This window comes from Rattus norvegicus, chromosome 6 (genome assembly GCF_021556685.1).
Source record: "Rattus norvegicus strain SHRSP/BbbUtx chromosome 6, alternate assembly SHRSP_T2T, whole genome shotgun sequence".
In the NCBI taxonomy this organism is placed as follows: Eukaryota; Metazoa; Chordata; class Mammalia; order Rodentia; family Muridae; genus Rattus; species Rattus norvegicus.
The window spans coordinates 112,631,447-112,649,644 of NC_141539.1; the positions used below are offsets into that span (position 1 = coordinate 112,631,447).

Here is an 18,198-nt window from a genome sequence, read left to right on the forward strand (position 1 = left end):
TGATAAATTGCTTCTTAACTGCTTGTCTCAGAAGGCCCTGTTTGGGGATGCATCAGCAATTGGGGAGGTGCGAATTCCAGTGTTTGGAAATACATTCCTCGGCTCCTGCAGGAGTGCTGTGATCTCTTGAGGAGCACTGATCAAGTGAGGTGAGAAATGGAGGAGCCGAGACGCAGAGCTCTGGCGCTATGTTCTGGGGCGCACCCACTGCAGAGACTTGCAGAGCAAGGTACAAAGTGTTAGCCCTAACCCCATGAAGCAAAGTTCCATCTTAATGGCTATCTTTCTTCCTCAGCTTGCTGTCTAAACTGGAGCAAAAGGTCAGCTTTCCACTTGGCCTCTGCAGAACAACGTAGCCCAGTGTTAGGCGTGTGAAGGGTTGTCAGGATCTTAAGCACTTCCATGCATCCGGCGACTCCGGCCCGCCCTCCAAGGCCCCCACAATTTGGAACTCAAATGGGGCGGGGTCAGGGGTGCTCTTGGCTTGCTGACTCTCGAGGCCGAGACTGAACCTCGCGTCACCCCGCTGCAAAGCGCGCCGCCAAGCGCTCTGCAGAGAGAAAGGCCTTTTTTGGTAACACACAGCCCGGCAGTAAGCAGTGCCCTGTTCTTTGGCCTGCGAGCCGCTAAGGAGTAGATGAAAACAAACGTGTGGGCTGGGCCCTCCTTTGGCCTTAGCGAGGCCAGGAATCGCCTCGCGCCAGTAACCCCAGGGGTGCGGCCGGTTACTGAGCCTTGCAAACCCCGCGCAAAGGGGCTGTGGGGGCTGGAGGCTGCTGTGTGATTTACACATTTACTCCTCAGTCGGATCCGTGGCGGAAGTATTCGCCTTTCCCTAAAGGATTAATCCTGGTATTAAAAAAAAAAAAAGTATTGAGTTAGGCCAGGGCATAGGGTTACACAAGAGCCACTAGAGCATGAAATCCCAGGAACAACGTGATTCGCTGAGAAGCCCTGGGGAGCTGAGCCTGCACCGCCCGCCGAGACCTGCCCAGCCTCGGGCGCATGGGCAAGTCGGGCACTCAGAGCGAAATTGGGGAGAAGGCAAGGGCGGGCGGGCGGGCGGGCATAGTGGTTGGGGTTGGCACAGTGGCCGAAAAACCGATCCGGTCTCAGGCTGTTTTCTTCCTGGAGGGGCGGAGATCAGGGAGGGGAAAAAAGGCTCAGGAGAGGGGGTAGTCGAGTCTAGTTCCTGCCACCCGGCAGGCATCCACTTCTTGCCACCGTGCCAGAGCTTGGGGGAGGCCAGCGCTGCTCTCAGCAAAAGCTGGTGTTTCCTTACTTCCAAAAAAAAAAAAAAAAAAAAAAAAAAAGCTTGGAATGAGCTGTCCAGGGAACCGGGCCTAGAGGAAGAGGGTGTAAGAGCCAGACAAGGGTGCTATTCACTGATTCAGTTGTGACAAATTCTCAAACCCCCAACAAGGAAACTTGAGAGGAAGAAAGGTTTCGAGTAGGCGGGACCTGTCGCGGTGGTCAGTGTGGCCACGAAGACCACAGGTGTGCCTACCCTTGGCCCTCTACTTCATCTGTGAACCTGGGCCTTAAAGGGAGCTTCCCATCAGTCTACAATGATCTTGGGATTTCCACAAGCCAGACTCGGAGAGCCATGGCCGCAGGCACTTTTCTGCTTGGGCAGCCAGAAAGTGTGCTCACCCACCGAGCAGGAAGCTCCTCCCAGGTCTTCACTGTTCCTGGGTCAAGACTGGTACAGGGCAGTCCTCATTGCTTTCCTTGAATTGGGTCCATGGTCTATGTATGGGCTTGCCTGTGCTGAGTAGTTCAACCTGGAACTCGGGGGAGGGGGGGTGAGAGGGAGGAAAGGAGGGAGAGAAGGGGCGGTACTTGGTACATATTTACATTATGCCGTTCACCTTGGACTTGGCTGACCTTGAGCAAATCATTTGCACTTCATGTTCTGAGTAAAAGTGGAATTATTACTCCACTTCCTTTGCAGGTTTCATTGGTCTATGTGGATGACAGCGTATTATAGTGTGTTTAATAAAAGGTGAGAGATTATTACCAATAACCAACATTTGTCAAGGGCTCCAAAAGTGCATTTCCAGACATTATCTCACCGACCTCCACACAAGCCTCTGAGGTGAGTGTTATTTTCGTCAGCCTTTGTACAGGTGAGGGAAGCTGAGCCGAGGTAGTCCGAAGTTAGCAAAAACAGGCCCTTTGGGGTGGGGTGGGGGTGTCCCAGATTCTTCTAGGAAGCTTAAACAAGAAGTAAAGCCCTCTGCCCACAGGACTTTACTGGTCAATGGTCCCACTGTCTCTGTAGGTTGACAGGTAGGGTGACAATGAGCACCACTTGTTTTGGAGTTAAAAATCAATCACGCTAGAGCTCTGAGCAACTGTGAGTTACCGCCCTTTCCTGGCAGTCCCCAGATACCTTTCTCTTACTTCTTTGGATACCTAGCCCTGTCCCCCGGGCAGGGGTGATAAAGGAAAATCCGAAGTTCTCTCGACCTTGCTGAAAGGCTGAGGAAGCTCTCCCGTCGCCCTCAAGACAGTCTTGAAATGTTTGAGTCTGGGACCAGGGAAAGCAACTCAGTGGTAAAGCCTTCCCAAGCCCGTGCAGGGAGGGCCTTGACTTGGATCCCCAGCACTGAAGGGAAAAAGAGTAGGAAGGAGGGCTGGAGAGATGGCTTAACAGTTCAGGGCACTGACTGCTCTTCCAGAGGTTCTGAGTTCAATTCCCAGCAACCACATGGTGGCTCCCAACTGTCTGTAATGGGATCCGATGCCCTCTTCTGGTATGTCTGAAGACAGATACAGTGTACTCATAGGCATAAAAATAAAAATAAATAAATTTAAAAAACAGTAAGAAAGGAGGAAAAGAAGAAACACAGATTGGCAACACATAGTGGGAAAGGTCTCTTTCCAGACCCAAAAGTTACATTGAATGTAACTTTGTTCTTACTTAAGTGTGTTGAAATGTGGCTGCCCCAAGCCCGGAGGTTTGTAGCATGTTAGCCCCCTGCCCTCTATTCAATTAGTCAATGATTTACCTAGAGAGCACTGCCCCTAGCCATGGATAGCACCTAGGGCCTGGAGCATGCTGAGTAGTGCCCTCTCTCCAGCCTCTTTTCCTTTTTACATTGGGTCCTTATAAGTTGTTCGGACTTGTCCTGAACTAATTCTGTAGCCCAGACAGGTTTTGAATGTGTGGTCTTTCTGCCTCGCCTTCTTCCACGGTGACTGTGGACTAATAGATCTGTACCACCAGGCCTGGTTCTTAACTCTTTCTGTCTCAGTGCTAGGAATCTTAAGCCCAGAATGGAGTCAGCTTCCATTGCTCCTAGGTGTCCTAGTTTCCTGATGCAGTAGCCCCAAAAGCCGGAAGAGGCAGCAACACTCATTCAAGACTTCGTGCAGCAACATGACTGACTCCCCGAGCAATCTGTTTATTCTCTTGAGCTTTGGTTTCTCACCTGTCCATCTTAAATTATGTTCTGCCCTCAGAGCATCCCTGTGAGCTCCTGTCTGTAATGCCGAGGCCTGGAGGGCCTGTAAAAAGGCCAATCCTGACCCAGATCTCCTCCAGCGAGCAACCCTTCCAGGTGAAAGAGAAAAGCCAGGCCTGATGCTACACCCTGTCCGCACTCTTTGTCTTGTCCTTGGCAGGTTTCCTCGAGGTGACCAGCCTAGCACCTTGTACTGGAGTAACAGACAAAATAAGGAAGGACTGCTTCTCAGCTTAGGAGCTGGAGCAAGACAATATAGAACAGTTGGGCCCTTCCTTCTGGACTCTCCAAGAGTCAAGGGCTCCCCCTCCTTAGTTCTTGCTTGCTGGCGCTCTCTCTCTCTCTCTCTCTCTCTCTCTCTCTCTCTCTCTCTCTCTCTCTCTGTGTGTGTGTGTGTGTGTGTGTGTGTGTGTGTGTGTGTGTGTGTGTGGTGTTGGGGGAATGACCATGAAGACTCAAAGCTGTTAAAGATTTATTTGGTGCTTTTAGGTTTTTTGTTTTGGCCAATTTGGAAAGAAAGAGGCAGTGACCCCTCTTTAAAAAAAAAAAAAAAGGCAGGAAGTGCGCAGGGCCTGAGTGGCAGGGACTAAGGGTGTAATTACAGGGTTTTGTTCAGCATTTTCGTGTAATTAAATCCGAAGGAAAGCGAGCCTAGCCCTGACTTCTTGGATATAGGGGAGATTAGAGCTGCCTGGATGTTGGGGCTTGAAGGCAAACAGTGAGGAATGGTTCCGCTTTCCAGCGAAGAGGCGGACTTCTCACCTTCATTACTATTTTTATATTCGTTTTCCAAAAGGTAGTCTATCATTCATCTTTTATTCGGTGCCACTGCGCTCTCCTTGGTGACATTTCCCAGCCGTGCGCAGCCTTCTAGGCACTGATTTGCCTTTCCGCCCACTCTCTTCCCCCTTCCCACTTTTACATATTGCCAATTTCTGCCTGGTTGCTCACACAATATCCCCGCTGCAAAATCCACAGCCAGCTTTCTTGCCTCGGGAGTTTCGATCCTAGCGACCTCGGACTCCGCCAGATAGTCTCTCCTTTTGTTTTGCCCACAGTCTGACTTTCCCCGTTATGCTTTATAATAAGCTCTATAGCAGCCGCCCCAACTCGGCTTTCTCTGCCACTGCCTCTGTTTCCTTTATCGCGAGCAGGTTCCGCGCACACCCTGGGGGATGGGATGTGGCGCCTAGAGCACAGCTTTGTAGATGGTCCGAAACCGCGTGGTGCACCGGCTCTGCTCTCTTCCCCTCCTTAGAGCCTTCGGTGGCCCAGTGACGCGCCCTGGACTTTAGGGACTGGCAGCAAGAAAGGATCCACTGTCTACTCACTTATTAAGGGCAGGAAACCTGACCTACCCCTAAACCACGGGTGCGGGAGGAGGGGCACTGGCATTTCTCCCCGAGGGCAGGTCTTGCTGTGGTTTACCCCCCCCCCTTTATTCCTACCCCCTCTCCCATGCCCGCAGATTACCTCCCGCAGTCCCCTTCACCTACTCTTCCCAAGAACAGATTGTTTATCAGGACAGGCAGCCAAGAAGCCTACTCCTGTTTCTGGCCTCTGCCAAAGATTAATCACACTTGGGAACCTCACAAAACTTGACTGTTGGGGCGGGGCAGTGAGAGAGGGAGTAGTTTAAAAGGAGAGACCAATGAATTTGACATTTGACATTTGACAAGCAGACCAAATGGGGCTACTGACACCTCTTTCCTTCTCAGCTTCAAGGACCGAATTGTATTTCATTCCCACTCCCACTCCCCCTCCAACCCTGCCCCCTCTCTTTCTCCAAGTCCCCCTCCCCTTTCAACTCTTCAAATTTGATGCTTTAATAACACTGACTTGCTTTTAATTCTTATTAACATTCTCAGCTGGTGTGTGTGTGTGTGCACGCGCACGTGTGTGTGTGTAGAGTGTGTGTGTGCGTGCGTGCGCGTGTGCCTGTGTGGTGTGAGTTGGGGCCTGGCAAGACATACTCACAGACTGGACTGCCTGACAAATCCCTTCTTTTCCTTCTTTTCATCCTTCTCTTTGAAATGACATCAAGATGGACGGGGAGGGGGTGCTGGGGGATGAAGGAGAAGGCATGGAAAAAAAGAGGGAGGGGGAGTAATTTATGTGCTTTTCTACAGCAGCTAGTAAAATTCCTAAGGGAGAACGAATGCCAAAATTGACTGTCTTGGTGGATTTAGACCCAATCGTCAGGGTGAATCCTGTCAGGGCTTTGCCCTGGACCTGCAGTCTGGAAGAAGTGGTGGTGGTGGGGGGGGGCACTGAAAACATCCTGTGACTGGGATGTGTCCTTCTGAATTGGGTAAGGGATGGCTTTGTACTCTCACCAGATTTCTCTCCATCAGATTTGTTTTTCTGGAATTCGTCGCAAGATGGATTTTTTTCTTTTTCTTTTTTTCTTTTCTTTTCTTTTTTCTTTTTTTTTTTTTTTTTTTTGGTAAAGGCTCTGATAAAGAAAAGTGAGGGGTATAAAACTCACTATTAAGCATGACCCCCAACGGGAAGGTGCAAACCCATTTGATCCAAGATAGAGATATCCCCATCCCAGATTCCCCCTTCCCTCTGCTTTGCAACTCAGCAGACATCAGGTTAGCAAAAGGTAATAAATAGAGCTCCCACAGCAGGGTCTGGACTAGTGAAAACAGTTTACTGAAATTAATGGGCCTCACTTGAACCAAAACCTCCACTTTGGAATTAATGCCAGACATAGTTTTCCTGAACTCCATCCAACCGCCTAAGCGGGAGACAATTTTTGTTCTATTTGTGCAGGAAATAAAGCTCAAGCCCTTGATCTCAGTGTAGATTTTCATGTAAAGAAAAAAAAAATTAGCACAGTGAAAATTGTGCCAGTTCCCACTTTCTGCCAGTAAAACCCCGGGTGCTCTGGGTGCTCTTGGGTGGTGCGGGGTCAAAAGTTATCTGGTAAACTTTCCATTGAAAAAAACCATCTCCCAATTCCCTCCTCATCTCCAGCTTGTGAGCTTTCATCATGACATCTGAAAGAACCAAGAAAGCACCAGAAACAGTTCAGCTCTCAGTTACAACCCTCTTCCCCACAGCTTAGAAGAGCTGGATGTGGACATTTTGTATTGGTTTGCAAGACTCTCCGCACCCCATGCAGCTCCCGTCAATCCACCCAGCACCCCCACGGCCCCATTCTCTACCCCACCCAGTACTTTGGGTGTTCCTAGTTATGAAGCTGCTTTTTATTTTTTTATTAATGCGCTGTTTTTTAAGGTCGAAAGACACACACGCCACGCGTTTCCATCCAGTCGATATGGGGTTATGGCAGGTACAGCGGGAACCCGCTGTCAGTGTCTGAACCTACCCTAAACCCTCCATTATTGAGAAAAGCCCGATCGTGGGCAGCCGGTGTTCTGGTTCTTATTGTACAGTCTGCACTGGTGACACAGGACATGTGGAAAATTTTGAGAGCACTGCGGTGAATGGTGTGGAGGGGGGAGAGCGAGCAGGGGGAGAAAGAGGAGGGGAGGGAGCGAGTTACTTTTTAGCTTCCGCTAAGTACTTGGCAGCTTGCCAAGCCCGGAGGATTCTGGGAAGTGAAAACCTCCCCAGTATAAACTGCCAGGTTTAAGCAGCCCTGACAGTTCTGCTCCTTCCAAACTTGGCAGCCGTTCAAAGTGCTCTTTCATTTGAAATGCTGGAAGCCTGCCATGTGCAATGCAGATTTGCGGTGCCTGTGCGCAGAAGGAACTGATAAATGCCGTTGCAGTTGCCATGGGGACAGGAGGCTATCAGAATGGCCTTGTGATCCGCAGCCTCTAAACGCGGCAGGCTCTCCCGCCCGCCCGCCCGCCAGCCCCTCCTCCCTCTCTAGTCAGTGAGATGGTGAAATAAATGTTCTGGAAAAAGGTTAACCCTCCCGGCTCTGGCTTGCAAACAGCGAGGAAATTAACCCCTTAAGACTTCCCCGGCCCTAAATGCTTGCCAGGAGCACAGAGCTAAAGAGCATCTTTGGGTGGGTTACCATCCTTCTCCCAACCCCCCCAGTCAGTCCTCCTGTTCCCCGGAGGCTTTTCGGAAAGCTGTGTTTTTAATAGAGCTTTTCAGCAAGCCCATGTGTAAGGCTTTGAGTCATCAGAACCCGGATGTAAACACAGCAGCCCTACATTCTGCACAGTTTGCGTGTATTTTATCTTTTTAATAATATTTAGCTGGCAACTTAAAACTGAAAGAATGCCAGCTATTTTAGCCAGCCACTTACATCATGCAGCCTCCGTCTTTGGGAGAGTAGTTGCCCTTCCTTGCCTTGTTTCTCAGGTCCCCGCCCCACACTGCAGGCAATCTGGGTCCTTCTGAAGGCATCTTGTTGCCACTTAGCAAACCCAGTCCCTTAGAACATGACATCAGCCTGAGCAACAAAGACAGAGGACAGGTTCCTGTCAGAGACAAGACATTGGGTGAGTCAAGGTGAATCTGATCTGTCTTTTATGCTGCAGTTTCAAGTGAGGGTGCACTAGCCCAGATAATAACCTCACCCCACCTCCCTTCCCCCACCCCCACCCCCATCTTCCACAAGCTACCATTTGAAACACAGCCTGATTCAATGTACAGAAACAAAACAGTGTGTTCAAGATCTGGTATATTTTCAGGTCCATGATGCCAACTCTCTGGGTGGCCTGTTTAATGGGGAGAAAAAATTAAATACCCCAGCCAAGTCCTATGGAAACCAAAGAGGGTAAGTAATTTATTTATACTGGGGTAGAAGAGGTGAGCAGTATTTCTGTCTTGCTCACTATTTCCTGAAGACTTCCTAGACATAAACGTTCGTTAACATCCCAGAAAGAGGACATATTTTTCTCTGTGGTTTTCAATATTTTCTGCTAAATATATTCCAGTGAACTGTTTACCCAGAGTTTCGGCCTTCAGACCTTTATGTACTGCTAACACCTTGAGGCTATTCCTCTGGGGCTTATGGGGAGTGGTGTTTGTTCATTAAAGAGGACTTTAGGTGCTGGCTGGCCTGAGGCACAGTTGAGGGCTGTACACCAGACTGTGCTTTCGGTGGTTTCAGGTTGAAGGAACAGTCAGAGACCTTTTTGGTTTCAAGCATGGGGAGAATGCCACAGAACCTGGGACCAGTCAGTCTAGGTGCTTTTTCCTGGTCTGCACTGCCACAGAAGCCCAAAAGGCAAAAGACTAGACCTGTCCCAGTTGGTGGGGTTTACCTGCAAAGTCTTTGAACCTGACTCTCTGGGTACCTGTTCATGACTGCCTTTGCTATTTGGTCAGGGCCATGCGTTTAGTCTCAATGGAATTTTCTGAGTCCTAAACACCCCCCTTCCAAATAAATAAGCTATAAAATCCATCTGCTTCACCTTCCTGCAGATCCAGACTTGAAGGGTTAGTGTTCAAACGCAATCCTAAGGAGCAATTGGCTCTTGAGGCATCTCAGAATGGTTCTGGCTTAGAATTACAGTAAAGCTGAGGCAGAAATCAGGTGATTCAGAATCCCCCCCCCCCCCCAGACGGTCCAGGCAGCTGGGATTTTGGCTCATGCAGCTGCTCAGCTTTGGCAAGCTAAGAGCATATTCGTGGTGGTGATTCCTCTCCCAGGTTGACGGACACGTTTCTGTACTGAGCACAGCCATGTTTCCTGACTATGCGTGAATCAGAAGCTGTATTTTTAACTCAGGGGCTGTTGATGATAGTTTTAAACTGGAAGCAGATCCTGTTATGTTCTGTCAACTGGGTCCAGGGAGAAAGGATCTGTCTGAAGTCCTTGGCACTTACAGTTTGGGCCTGTTGTCATCCTGACAGGTGCAGCCAGGTGTCCCAAAAGGCAAAGGGGACCATGTTCACCCTTCTAGTCTACCCTTCTAAAAATCCTCCTGGTGTTTGCTTGTTTGCCGGCATCTGGGAGAAGAATTGCAAAAAGCCAATTTGGAGCCCAGAGAGCGACTTCCCAGACAAAGCAAGCTCCAGGATTCCAAAAAGTCTCCACGCTGTCTGTGTTCCTCTCTGCCACAGCAAGAACCATCCCAGAGGGCAGCCTGTGGGGTGGCCTCTCTTATACCAGGGGAGAGCCAGATTCCCAGAAATCCGCCGGTTAGGAGGGTCTGTGGGGCTAGTTCAGGGGTGTCTGCGGGAACAATTCCCTTTTGTTTTGTTGTCTGCCGTGTGACCAGAATGCTGCCAGCTAATTTTAACCCCACCAAGGGACTGCTGGGAAAAAAAAAAAAACCCTATCTTGCATCTGGAGAGAACTCTGTGGCTGGATAAAAGCTTTCTCAGCCTGTGTTCCTTCCTGTTTCGCTTTCCAAACTTGCATTATCGGTAACCTGAAAAATGATGAGTTTCACCAAATTCCTGGATATTGCACAAGAGGACAATGAGGCCATTTTGGGGGCTGTGAGTGTATCTGGCACAGACCCCGGAAGCCATTGTTTTTCGGTCAGGAGAATGTTTTAGGGTTTCCTGGTGCTTTCCTTCTAGGGCCTCAAGGGCTCAGGGGACACTGTCAGAGGGTGGAGGCGAGTGTAGCTTCCATGGGTAAACCTGTAGACTGTATTTTGAAAAGACCAGTATGGGAAGTGGATGGTTAGACCAGTGGAATGGGACAAAAGCCCCCCCCTTTTTGGCTAAAGAGGGCATATATTGAGCATTTGAAGTGGGAGAGACAGCAGGAAGGAGTAAGAAGAGACACAGTTCAGGAGACAGCCTGATGTCTCCTGGGACAGAGGTCACCTGTTCTCCCCACTCACTTTTAGACCCTGGAGCTGATGGAAGAATGTAGAAGGCCCCTGGAAAATGGAGTCCCAAGTCCTTTTCCTGATTAGTCCTATGCCTGCCTAGACAGAACACATACAGGAGAGTGAAGCCGTGGAGGAGGTTGGACTCCCAAATCACAGCGATGAATTGTCACTGTCTGGGTGGCCAGCACTCCTAATGAAAAGGCACAGACTCTCAAACTCCAGAACAATCAGCCAGCATGGAGCCAGGCAGCCAGCCACCATCACTGTTCTAAAGCCAAGTAGTGAAGTCACCTCCATTAACCTGAGTATCCACCATGCGGCCCCAGGCGATGATATCAAGGTCCAGCACCCCCTACCCTGCCACCCCAACCAGGGCAGCTTGGTGACAGTTGTGCTGACAGCAGCAGAGGCTTCAGCTGTCTAAAATGCCATTTGTTCCCTTCTGCTCTGTCTGACCAACATCTACATATTTAAAGGACTCTGGTCTGCCTCCCAGGTCCCTTCCTCCTCTTAATCCACAGGCAAGAGACATTGGGGAGCGTGGGTGACCCCCAAAGAGCTGTATCACTGCAATGCCTTACCCCATCACAGGAGCTGCACCTCGGAGTCTCGCTTTCAACTAATCTTCCGCTTCCCACAGATTCTAACATCTAGCAAGATCACTTTTTACCGTCCTGTTGTTTTTGAGACAGGGTCTTCCTCTGGAGCCCAGGTTCCTAACTCAGCCTTTCAGTCCCTGAATTCCACTTTTGCACCCAAAAGGGGCAAATTCCCAAATTAAGGTTCTGTTTACGGTGGCGTTGCACAGACTTGGGTTTTGGATTGTGTTCTGTTATGTTGATGAGTGAGCCCAGGGCTTCAGGCATGCTGGGAGAGTCTACACTGGAGCTCTGTTCCCCAGCCCCAACGACTTGATTCAAGCAAGATGTTGTGCTTTGAATTAAAAAAGCCCAGAGCTTGGGCTGGTTCCCTGAACTCAGAAGGCCTGAGTTCAACTCTAGCACCCATATCAAATGTCTCACAAAGGTCTAAGGGATGACATCTAAGGGATGACCTTTTGGCCTCTGCAGGCATGCATACTCAGATGCACATACCTATCCCTTAAACACACACACACACACACACACACACACACACACACACACACACACACATCTTTTAAAAAAAAAATCCTGGGTTGGGGATTTAGCTCAGTGGTAGAGCGCTTGCCTAGCAAGCGCAAGGCCCTGGGTTCGGTCCCCAGCTCCGAAAAAAAGAAAAAAGAAAAAAAAAAATCCTGGGCTGGAGAGATGGCTCAGCGGTTAAGAGCACAGCTATTCTTCCAGAGGTCCTGAGTTCAATTCCCAGCAACCACATGGTGGCTCACAACCATCTGTAATGGGATTCGATGAGCTCTTCTGGTATGTATGAAGACAGCTACAATGTATCCTATACCTAAAATAAATAAATAATTTCTTTTAAAAAAATCCCGGAATTCATAAATAAGCAGAAATATTTCTGAATCTTCCCAAAGAAATATTTGAATTTCACTTTTTGGGTAGGGTAGGGGTGGGGATGGGGAGAATCAGCTGGCCTTTAATCTCTGTAAGACCTCCTAGAATCCTACCTGTTTTCCCTAGGTCAACAAGCCCACTCCTACTGTAGCATCATAGACTTGTAGAGGACAGCCAGAGTCAGCCCCTGGGCTTCCAGGTTTCTGGGCTTCCTGGTTTCCGGACTTCCGGCAGGGCCTCAGATGTCAGGAGGCGCATTCCTCCCTTACCTTACAGCCTTAGGATTCCTGGCAGTTTCCTAAGAACTCCACAGCTGGAGTACAGCTGCTTGGGGTGGAGAAAGCAGTACTCTTGGTAGGTCAGCAGGGTGAGCGAGCGAGGGCAGGGACTGTTGGAAGGTTGGGAAAGTCCTTGCCTGAGCCAGAATCCAGGAATGTGCTGGGGCCTCGGCTGAGAAATCCTTCCAGATGGGGGAGGGAAGGGGAAAGTGTCTGCCTTCTGGATAGATTTTTTTTTTTAAAATCGCCCCAGGGAGGTGGACTGTTTTGAAACCGTCTTTTAGTGTGAATGTTTAAACTGACCTGGAAACTTCCTCCCTTTTCTTTTCCTACAGTCCGAATTTGTTTCCGAGGAGCAGTAATCAACAAGGACATTTGCCTCAGGGTCTCTCTTCCTTCGCCTCTTTAAATGTTTAAAAAAATTATTGTTGTTGTTGTTATCTTTAGTTCGGGGAAACTTTTGGACGCTCTCCAGGCTGCGGCTATAGAAGTTTCCAGGAAAATGGAAAAGCAACATTAGTGTTTTGAACCTGTCTGGGTCAAGGGCTAGACGTGTTGGTTTTTTGCTTTTTGGTTTTTTTTTAGAATGTCAGCAATAAGGGCAGCCAGGTCCTGTGAGAGAGGCCAGCAAGGCAGAGGGCCTGAAGATGCTGTCAGAAGGATCTAAGAGCATCCGAAATCTCAGAGACGAACGTGGAGTTTAGGTGGCCTGCCTCTCCTGGAGCCACAGGGAACTGTGGATTGTCACTTCAGGTGCTGGGTATGGAGGGAGTGAGAACTTCAAGCCCAAGCCATCGTAGAGACAGGTGGACCAGAGATACAGTCTTGGGCATTTGCATTTTAGAGACTTGAAGCCCACACCAGAAGGCTACAAGTCAGTGAGCACACACACACACACACCAGGCCCCAAGGTGGCAGGGCCCACGAAAGACAGAAGAAAGGCTTGTCTTGGTTCTATGACGAATGCATCATGTACCTTGCTTCAAGGGCAAAGAGACAGAAAAAGTCAGAGAGTAAAGTCAGAACTGGGTCAGGAGGGGGAGGAAGAATCAGGTTTTTGCAAGGCAGTTACTTCTTGCCTGCTCAGGGTTTCTCTGGATAGTCCTGACTGTCCTGAAACTCGTTCTGTAGACCAGGCTGCCCTTGAACTCACAGAGATCCGCCTAACTCTGCCTCCCGAGTTCTGGGATTAAAGATTTGCCCACCACCACCTGAACAAGTGTTCAGTTCTTACTTCTGTCTTATAGATGAGAACACTGAGACTCAGTGATGAAAGAACTGGTCACTGTAGGAGTAGGCTTTGAGATTCTCCTCCTTGCTGCCTGGAGGACGATAGTTTTTTTTCCTGTTTGCCTTATGAACTCTTTGGTCTTGGCTTTTTCTCCAGCACCATGCTTACCTGGATGCTGACGTGTCTCCTGTATTGATGATACTGGACTGAACCTCTGAGCCTATAAGCCAGCCCCAATTAAATGTGTGCCTTATAAGAATAAAAAGAATGATGAAGGAACTGAACTCAGAACACACAACCAGTAAGTGGTAGGCCAAGTTAATCCTGAGTTAATATTGCAGACAGACCTGGGTTTGAGTCCTGATTGGTGAGACATGTGATTCAGCAAGTTTTGTGCACAGCCAGCTCTTCTCAGCTGATTTCCTATGTTAAATGCATGGAGGAATGCAGGCCATTTCCTATAACTAGCTGCTAGCATTGTTACAAGTTTGCTGCAGGAATTAAGTAGAAACGTGCTTCCATTGGTAGAGCGGCTACAATACAGTAAGCGCTCAGTAGACCCTTGAGTACCCGTGTGTTGGTGGAAGTACTCATCTTTATAAAGCACCACCTATGTCTTCCTACCACCCTACACAGGTAGGTGTACTGGCTCTGAGTTCAGTGGGGCCTGGGGTCAATGCCAGGCAGGTGTCTTCCTGTTCTTTGTAGCCGACCTGGACTGATCCTCCTTTCTGCTTTAACTCCTCCTGTTACAGTGTTTCCCCCAACCATGCACTGCAGACTGCTTTACCTGTTACAGTGTTTCCCCAACCATGCACTGCAGACCACTTTACCCATCTGCTTAGCAATCTTCCAGATTCCTCAGCCTGGAACACGGGGCTCCTGGGAAACCTCCTGCAGTTCTTTCTGTTTTCCCTCCTCCTCCTCACCTCACTACTTTCTGACTACATTAAATTCCTCTTGTTCCTTGAGCACAATGTGAACTTTCCTGTCCCTTGCCTTTCCACGACTTCTCCCTGCCTGGAAGAATGTTCTCCCCTTTAAGTTCTCCAAGCAGACTTCCAAACATCCCTCAAGACTCAGCTGTTCAGCCTTTTTGGTGAAACTGGTTCCCAGCATTTTCTGGCTTTGTGCTTTAGTGGCAATCCACAAACATCACAAAGAGTCTCTGTCACTGGGGATTCCTTGAAGTTCGAGGCTAGGCAAGCCAGACTATCACCAAGTCTACCTAAAAGGACCTCAAAAATAATACTCAAATAAATGAACCAGGCTGTAATATTTTCGTTTCTTTTCTTTCTTTCTTTTTAAATTTGAGACAGGGTCTGTGTAGTCCTCTCCTACAGCTTGCTATGTAGACAAGGCTGGCTTCACACTCACAGAAATTCTCCTGCCTTTGCTTCCTGGGTGCTGGGATAAAAGGTATGCACCACCATGTGGGGCCTAGATAATTTTCTACCTTTGTTTTCAGAGTCTCACAGGTTCCAGACTGGCCTTGAACTTACCATAAGGCTAAGGATAGCTTTGAACTTCTGATCTTCCTACTTCTGCCTCCTAAACGACTGGGCTTGCACACCACACCCAGTTTATAATTGTGAGCTTTTATAATATACTTATTATCAGTAAAACGGTACAGGTATTATTTGTACCCTCCTTTGTCCCAGCAAAACTTTGTAACATTTTACTCAGCAATCATAAATGAAACAGTACAGTAGAAAGAGCTGGCTCTGAGTTCAAATCCTAACATGGCCTCTTGCTATGCTTTAAAAATCAGCAGTACGTCTGTTTTGCTTTTTCAGTTTCCTGCCTGTATGTGGCTTTAATAGTAATTACCCATGTGGCAGACGCTGTTGATCACTGTCTAATAGTCACTCCGGTTGACATAGTTAATATTCTTGTCAGCTTGATAGATTTAGAATCACCATGGAAACATATGCCTGTGTGTACCTATGAGAGTATTTCCAGGAAGGTTTAATTTCTAGGAAGTATTCGTTGCATTTCCTGCTTCCTGACTGCTGACCACTGTGACCAGCTGCCTCAGACTGCTGCTGTCTTAACCTACCCATCACAATGGACTCTACCTCTGTTCCCCAGCACTATGAAAACCAGGCATGCTGGGACACTATAGTTCCAGTACTCAGGAGGTAGAATCAAGAGCACCAGGAAGATCAAAATCATCATGGAGTTCAAGCCAGCCTGGGCTACATAAGACTGTGTCTTAAAACAAAGCTGGGCTGGAGAGATGATTTCTGAGTTCAAATCCCAGCAACCACATGGTGGCTCACAACCATCTGTAATGGGATCTGATGCCCTCTTCTGGTGTGTCTGAAGACAGCTGCAGTGTACTTATATATAATAAATAAATAAATCTTTAAAAACAACAACAAAAACCCCAAAGCCAAACAAAACCAGGAGAGGCACAATGGTCCTCCAGTTGGGGGCTGGTGAATGAAAACGGGATATGACTGCTTCCGGGGGTGGTTAAAGAGGAGGTTTCATCGTAGATACAAGGGAGAACACACCCAGAAGCATCTGGAAGGGTCCAGTCCAGGCTGAACCTGGGGGTGGGGGGTGAGAAGGAAGGAGGTGGGGGAATCCGAGAACTAGGAGACCCAAAAGAATGCATAACCCAGATGACTGAGTTTATTGTGTAGGAAAGAGAAGCTGGGGGAAGTCTCTAGGCTAGAGGGGTTAGGGTAGGGGACAGGATAAGGAGTGCTGAGAGAAGTCACAGGTACCGAATGAGACTCGACCTGGGTTTCTTTGAGACCTAACTGCTGCTACCACACCAGACATCTTGCTGTGAAAATGGCAGCTACTAAGAATATCAAGCCAACACAGTGAACAAGATAAAATGGAAGGGAATCCGGAAAGTTCCTTGGTCCCTGTTGCAGCTGGATTACTCTGGATCCGGCAACCTAACTCACTCCTGGTCTGTTTCCCAAGCTCCCTCGGTTCCTTCATAGTTCAGTTAAGGCTCCCCACTTCCTATCTCGGTCCAGAAGCACTAATGTTGCTATGATTACTCAGTCCTCCCAACAGACAGATCTAAGGACCAAGTGAAATCAAGTGAAATGCCCTCTATTAGTCCCCTAAGAGTCCTGGGTACATGGTCAGCCCATAGACTATGCTAAGTGATCAAAGGCCGGGACAGATGGCAAGAAAGGAGACTTCCATCAGTTCATAGGGGCCGAATGCACACAAACGAAGGAAAACATCAGGCTTAAACTCAAGGGGTAGCATCCCAGTGGAGCCCAGCGGGGCTGAGAAAACAAGCCTCCTTTTCTGTGCCTTTTAAAAGACCATGGCCAGAGCTACACATCCCAAGCACAGGCCTTTCTAATTGCTGGCGCCCCACTTTGGAAACTGGGTGGTCCCTCATCACCCTGGGGCATGGAAGGCCCACCACAGGATGAAGGGGAAATTCGATGTGTTGTTCCAGCCGATGGTGGAATTTGGAAGCTGACCTAATAGTCCGAGGAGATGCAGAAACTTGACTCTCGAGCCCACTGAGCCCAGAGACTCCTGTAAACCACTGCTGGCTTAGGAGGCCTGATGTCGGGGTGTCCTGTGTTCAGTTGCAGCTTGGCCTTTGGCTGGCTGACCACATTCGGCTCCACGGTCTCTGTTTCTCAGTTGCTGGAACTCAGCATCTCCCACTGTGCCTGCACAGCCTTGTGGTACAGCCATGGCTAACGGAAATGGGCACCTTTTAGGAGATGCTGTGGAATCAAAGAACCCTCCAGGAGAGGGCTTACCCAGTGCATGAGTCGGGAACCAACTAGGAGGAGGGGGGCTCTGAGGCTGCCTTTTCAAAGTGCATGGCGCCTAGACGTCTGTCCCAGGTTTCTGTCCTGTGGGTTTCCTATAGCAACACTCAATTCTTCCCAAGGCTGACAGTTATTCCACTCTAGATGCCATACTCCTCTTAGTCACTGGGGGGCGAGATAGCCACAAAGAGCAAGATCAGAGTTGGAAGGGCCTCGGAATGGTCTTTAAATTTCTTTTTGAACTTAAAAAAAAAAAAAAAAAAGTCCGGGCTGGAGAGATGGCTCAGCGATTAAGAGCACCGACTGCTCTTCCAGAGGTCCTGAGTTCAAATCCCAGCAACCACATGGTGGCTCACAACCATCTGTAAAGAGATCCGATGCCCTCTTCTGGTGTGTCTGAAGACAGCTACAGTGTACTTATATATAATAAATGAATAAATATTTAAAAAAAAGAAAGAAAAAAAAAGTCCAAATATTAAGGAAAGAAGCGGGAGGAGGACTCTGTTGCCTTTGAATGTGGGGCAACAGGACCACAAATCTTTGGTCTAGACTAGAGGGGAAACTGAGGTAAGGTTAGTTTCAAATCCTGCTGTCTGGCATGCCAGTCCCCAGATTGAGCTCTGGAGTCCAAGCTCAGTTGGAGACGAGGTGGTTAACAGACAGAGAAGAGGAGACCTGGGAAGTAATTACAGGGATCCAATGACTCTAACTCAGGGGAAATGGCTCTGAGTTGGCATTGGAACTTTGGCTTGAAGCAGGTCAGGGCAAGGCATGGTGGGAGTAGGGGGATAGGAGGAAGTATTTCCCCATCCCTCCAGAACATGATTTGCTGAGCCCCAAAGAAAGACTTCCAAACCAGCTTTGCCTCTGCAGTATAGTGGCCTTTGCAAGCCTCCAAGTCAAATGTGCAGGACATGAGCTAGCTGGTCCCCATTGTGAGACCGTGAAGCCTTCCGTTCCCCCGTGGCAGACCCTCACACCCAGAATCCAGGATACACCCCAGTGTGTACCAGGTGACTGGAATTAACTCCAGCAGGAAATGCCCTCGGGAGTCCCAGATGGGCGGCAATGAAGACCAGGCAGACCTCCTCAAGGTTACCATCTGAGAAGTTTAGGGATGGAGACAAACCCGGAGGAGGCAGGCACTGCCTGGGCATAACTGGGCAGGAGCCGTTCCTCTGAGAATCATGGTCTCCTAGATAAAGTTGGGGAGGGCATCAAAGGGTAGGGCCCC

The 18,198-nt window shown here is 48.9% G+C and overlaps 1 long non-coding RNA gene across 9 annotated transcripts; it reads left to right on the plus strand.

Annotated features, from left to right (window-relative positions):
* Positions 1-946: 946 nt before the first annotated feature.
* Positions 947-15,442, plus strand: LOC102555554 (uncharacterized). 9 transcript variants are annotated; one of them, XR_015623246.1, is made up of 5 exons: positions 7,772-7,900; positions 8,093-8,178; positions 12,552-12,726; positions 13,354-13,498; positions 15,289-15,442. It is a non-coding gene; the product is annotated as an uncharacterized LOC102555554 (long non-coding RNA). The 9 variants fall into 9 exon arrangements; XR_015623245.1 differs by lacking the exons at positions 7,772-7,900; positions 12,552-12,726; positions 13,354-13,498; positions 15,289-15,442 and adding exons at positions 947-1,009; positions 1,955-2,098; positions 9,261-11,299; XR_015623250.1 differs by lacking the exons at positions 7,772-7,900; positions 12,552-12,726; positions 13,354-13,498; positions 15,289-15,442 and adding exons at positions 1,182-1,497; positions 1,955-2,098; positions 12,302-12,391.
* The last annotated feature ends 2,756 nt before the right edge of the window (positions 15,443-18,198 follow it).